This window comes from Barbus barbus, assembly GCF_936440315.1.
Source record: "Barbus barbus genome assembly, chromosome: 41".
Taxonomy (NCBI): Eukaryota; Metazoa; Chordata; class Actinopteri; order Cypriniformes; family Cyprinidae; genus Barbus; species Barbus barbus.
The window spans coordinates 12,662,952-12,668,951 of NC_136719.1; the positions used below are offsets into that span (position 1 = coordinate 12,662,952).

Sequence of the window (6,000 nt, forward strand, 5' to 3'; positions counted from 1 at the left end):
TATAGTTATTATAACAGTAAATCAATATTGTAATGTTGTGTCTTAGGCAGATTATTTTCTTCTTTGTTATGGACTGTTGTTATTAGCAAAAGCTTAAAGCTAATCTACAAATTTAAATTTCAAAACAGTATTTTATGTCCACATATTTATTTATTTGGTATAAAGCCATGAAATAAGTGGGATAATGTCCAGTCAGCTGGTCGTTATCCCAAAATAAACCCCTTCAGGGTGAGCAGACCAGCTGGCTGTATATTATCTCTTAGTTATTTAAACCACATTGACATATAACAACAAATCCGGTTTAGATTTGGATGACAGTTAATACAGCGGTTAAAGGCTGATTTTCAATATATCAATATGTATAAATAACTGTTACTAATGATAATTTCTGTTTTGTTGCCAGACAAACAACTGCTAATGGAATGTAATAACATACAGCCAAGAACCAGGTGAAATCCATATTTGATTTAGAACAAACAAGTAATTATCTGACACAAGGGACATGTTTGATGTGACATAAACAGAGGAGAAAATATCACCATGAATTTAAAGATCTGAATAGGCAGACTTTTTACATGAAATATTAAGTGTGTACACAGAAGAAAAAAATTGGTGATGAAACAACTTTCACTCAAAAATTACAAGTTAATTTCACAAATAATTACAAAGAAACTGCAAGTAACACTTGGATGTTGAAGTTTTTATTTTTTTTACCACATCCTTTTTTCTCTGATTTAACTAGTCATATAACACCAAAGTTTAAATAAAAAAAAAATAATAATTCTGCATAGATAGACATAGATAGATAAATAGATTTACTGAAACCCCATCTTGCCAGTGGTGAAATACCTCTTTAATATGCAGAAACAACTATAAGTAAGACATTTGTTTAATTATTTTTGCAAACTGTGGCTCTGTGGTGCGAAACTCACGGTTCGGATCATATTACGGATTTTGAGTCACGGATCAGATCCTTTTTTGGATCAGCAAAAAACAAACAAACAAAAAAGTTTGTTTTTTATTAGTTACTGAAAGCTTACTTGAAGTACTACTTTACGACAGCAAAAACTACTAGCTGAGCTAATAAAGTCAATAATAAAACAAGAAAAATTACACAAATTACAAGCATAGAAGAATACAACAAAGTTACTAATAAAGTCAGTAACACTAATATTCAGGTGCAGAAATGTAATAATTAATTATAAAATAACACAATAGTGCTCTTCACTGCAGGTATAAGCTGCTGTCTCTTTAAGACCAAATGCACGTACCTAATACTGACACACATCCGGTTTCTTTCTCAGCTGTTTTGTGTGCTTGCTTTGGGTGTGTGCAGCAGCGGTAAAAGAAACGGGGAAAACAAACGCAAGTGTTCTCATTTGCTTGAATGGTTTAAAATTGTTTGAATGGATAAATTGGCAAGACAAAACAGTGCAAATGATAAACTTTCACTCTATGATGGTTAAACTTAATAGTTAACCCTCGAATCACATGCGTGCCGTGGGGTCTGGTCCATACAGATCACAAATAATCTACAATCTGTTGCACCCAGGTGTGAGTATCTCGGCCAGCCTGACACAGCAACACTATCTCAGCCTCAGACGTCACACCCACGGAACGTTGGCTAAACGTCTCATGCATATGAGTGGAAAAAAGTGGAAATACTTCAGGATTGGTTGAATTATACAGGATTTCCGGGAGACGCGTGTGTTGTGTTCTTTAATGTTCCGCCTGGAAACAAAAATGCCGTGGCGCCAAACACCCTCAAGAAAGAAGAAAGCCGCCGTGTTTACAACGGTGACGACAAGCGCTTATCAGGATCAATTCAACACTGGATTTTCAAAAGTATGTGAAAAATTTAAAGTTTGCGGCATAGAATCTTTAAAATATGTCAGCATGTGTGTTCCTGTCTATGGAGGTCAGATAGCTCTCCGATTTCATCAAAAATATCTTAATTTGTGTTCCGAAGATGAACAAAGGTCTTACGGGTTTGGAACTAATGACATAATTTTCATTTTGGGGTGAACTAACCCTTTAACGTCAGCAGTACTCAAGCTGCATGAACTCCACGAGTTCTTCCACAAGAGCATCTTGAGCTTCAAGAACATTTGACCAAATGTACAGTCACTGACATGATCAATGCCACAAATTTGCTTAGTGACCTAGACAAAGTACATAAACTGAAATTTCTTTTTCAAACCTTAAACCTAAGTTTATTTCCAAGCTAAAATCTCAGAACTTCAATGTGGTCTCAGACTTCTGGATCCCACTGTGCACAAGGTAATAGTGAAACCCACATTTCAACCAAAATAACAAATGTTATGTTGTTTGGCCCTCAAAGTCCTGCAGTTATGTGAGGTACAGCTGGGACACAGCAATTGAATCAGAAGGTAAAATCAATGACATATGTGAACTCCTCAGGTCTACAGGTTAGAAAAACAACTGCTTCTTATCACCATAACCCTGAGTTGAGATCACAGACCTTTGCTTTGAAGTTTAGCAAAGATCTGGCTTGATATTATAGATGTGAGATATGCTTTAATCTTGCATTACTACCTGTATTACAAACATTACAGGCTTGTGTGAAGACTGTCACATTAGGTTTGACAGGTAAGCGCAGCATAAAAATGCATAGTTCTCTGGTGCCAGAATCTAAGTCTGTCATTCACATTGTTGGAATAAAGAAGGCACGTCAAATAGCAAATCAGAAGGCAAAATGTTAGTCCGATATTCATAAAGAGGATCAGAGGAATTCTTAGGAATGAAAAATAAAGGACATCTCTGACTGCAGACTGATTATGCCAAGCAGCCTCCCTTTAATCCAAAACACGTTTCTCCTTAATCTTGCATTCCATGTAAGAGAGCATTACCCTGGAGCACGTTCATTCAAGACCAGCTCTCCGTTTAAGGTCATTAAGGAAACCTTGGAACCTCAAACCTTAGAAGATACAAGACCCAGATTAAGTCAAAGAGACCACTAATTCTAACTGCAATAATTTGCTATATAGACTACAGTTGGAAAGTTGTATTCAGTAAGGATGCATTAAATTGACATTTGATTTCTATCTCAAATTAATGCTGAAAACAATTATTTAAAATAATATTTCACAATATTACAATTTTTTACTGTCTTTCTGATCAAATTAATGCAGCCTTTAATTTTAATTTCATTAATCATTTTGCCCACAGTTAACAGAAATCCATTTGTCTTTCACATTTTGCTGTAGAGATTCTGTAAAGCACCAATTTGGCAGAGAACAAAAGAATGGAAGTTGAAGAAACTGTAAATGCCGGAACATTCTTGTCTACCTGAAATATTTCCATGATCTTAGTGTCATCTTCCTAGGTGCTGCAGAAGATATAACCCTAAGGGTATTTTAAAACTCATTGATCCCAAAAACTTAGAAATCATTCTTTATATGCAAAACAGACACTATTTTCACCAAATGAATAACAGGCATGGAAGAAAATGCAATTTTCTTTATCAAAAGTATGACTGTAATGAATTCTAGGATGACAAATGCTGAGCTAAAGTTAGTTTACTCTGGTAAAGCAAAGTCAAGGTGTTCCAGTGATTGGTCACATTCTGAGTCTCCCTAACACTCACAATCCCTCAATTGAGAGTAAATCCATAAATCCTCTTTTCAACTAAACCTAAACTCTTTGTCACTTAAAAATTTCAAGTGAAATATTATTGAAAAGACTAAGTAGTCTAAATTACACAGTTTTAATTAGCTGCAGGTTCCTAAAACTGAAAACAAAACATAAGTCGTTCTTATAGTATTTGGCAAACACTAATGCTTATTTATTTTGTTACACATCTGATATCTGTTCACAGTGGAGTGAAGGCATTATCGTCTCCAGTCCTTCACGGTGAATTACGAGTGCTGAAAGAAGCTTCTTTAGTCACAGCCAAGACGTTACCAAATCATACAGCACGACTGGAGTTCTGTCCCAGAATTTCTCTGAATTCGCACAGTCATTAAACTAATGCGTTCCACCACATTCCAGCTCTCAGGAGTAAAAAAAAAAAAGAAAAAACTAAAAATCTAATGCTAAGTAACAGTAAAGGTTATTCCCTTAACCGAGAGGAATCAGTTCACTGAATCAAATGAATCGATTCACAGTGAATCCAGCAACACTCACCTGTCCCCAGGTGTCTTGTGTTGTATCCCTGATATCCATTGAAGCATGTGTAGCAATTCCTGTGATAGTAGCGGAAACGTGTATTTCCAGCACCCAAACATGGGACCAGCAAGGTAAATATGAGCACTAACCTCAGCCAATTGGACAGCATTGTCCAAGCGCAATGTGTTATAGACCTCACTCAAACAGAAAGAAATAAGATCATGCAAACAAAACAGGATAAACAGACTCTCAGCATGTCCATTATGCAACAGGAGAGAACAACTGCTGCTGTGGGCTTGAAAAACTGTTTAAATAAGCTGTGTGTCCTGGCATCAGAATGAAGTAATTTCACTCTCTCTCGGCATTGACAGACATGTAGTTTCTCGTGGCTCTGTCTCTCCTATTATGTCTCCATCGCCTGTGTCCAGGGCAGGCCTCCGCAGTCCCACCCTCTTGTCTGTCTCTGCTCCTCCCTTCTCCTCTCTTAGGTATTGATGCTGAGAAATTTACCAAATGTTGTATGAAATGTTCACTCAAAACAAAACTGTGAACAGTGGAGATTTTCAAAATTGGGCTCACAATCTGGTCACTTTTGCTTTTACTATACTATTTCTTTTAATCTTGGCTGTAATAAAATTATGGCCATTGGGAACAGTGTTGGGTGTATTGCATTACTAAATTTTCACTGTACATAATTAGTTTGCACTTGAAAAGTTAAATAAGGGATTACTCTTGTTTTTTTCTGTAATTTGACTACACATTTTCTTTTGATGTAATTGTTTTAAATACTGTATAGACTATAGAACAATTCTATAAATCAAGAGTAGATTGGTCACACTTTATTTTAAGGTCCAATTCTCGTTATTAACAAACCATTCACTATGACTTTTGCCTCAAACTCCTAATTTGCTGCTTATTAATAGTTATGAAGGTAGTTGTTAAGTTTAGGTACTGGGTAGGATCAGGGATGTAGAATATGCATGCAGAATATGTGCTTTATAAGTACTAATGAACAGCCAATATTTTAATATTAGGCATGCTTATAAGCAACTAGGTAATAGTGAGAAATGATCGCTATAGTAAAGTGTTACCAGTGGCTTAACATCAAAATTAAACATCTGATGTTAAAATGTATGTTTTTAATGTAACCTTCCCCCTTTATATACTTTGGTCAGGTTCAAGAATAATTTATGCAAATTTTATTTATTTGAAATTAAAAGAATAGTTTTATATCTATCCTTATATTGTTCAACTGGTTGAGGTTGATATGGGATTTAGAAAGTATTAGTAATAAGTAATGCTAATAAGGAGTTATGCGATAATGCTAAGTAATATTTCTTGGTAATTAGTACAGTAATTACTCTGTTGAAGATGTAATTAGTAGCTAATAATTATTTACTTTTTTACAGCTGTCATGAGATTGTTTTATTAAAAAGACGAAAGAGCCCCGGTCTTGACTTCTCAAATAGCCATTCCTGTCATAAGCTCAGTGATTTATAGAGCCTTGGTTATTAATAATCTTTACATCAATTCAACTTTTTTTCAACAGCTCAGAAGTAAAACAAATGAGTCACACATAACCCTAGTTTTGACAAGTTGTTGGTCCATTGCAGTGGACCTTGAGAGAAAACATGGAAAAATATTTTACAGGGTAAAGGGGAACCAAAGAAAAGCTAAAATGCTGCACTTAAACAAAACATGATATAAACTTACAAAACCAAAATAAGTCATGGAATAAGAGCCTGACCAGTCCAAACATGGCATATGTGCTTACAGTATCAGATATCTTGCATCTTGAACAAGACAGGAATCTATCCAAAGTGACAAGGAAATAAGTAATTAAAAATAAGAGGGAAAGCATGCAACCAACAT

At 35.2% G+C, this 6,000-nt stretch overlaps 1 pseudogene across 1 annotated transcript in view; it reads right to left on the reverse strand.

Moving 5' to 3' along the window:
- LOC306860519 overlaps positions 1–4,297 on the reverse strand; it is a 37,816-nt pseudogene extending 33,519 nt beyond the window's left edge. The window contains exon 1 of the transcript in view: positions 4,147–4,297. The product of the transcript in view is annotated as an uncharacterized misc_RNA (transcript). The remainder of the gene's footprint in view (positions 1–4,146) is intronic.
- Positions 4,298–6,000: the final 1,703 nt, after the last annotated feature.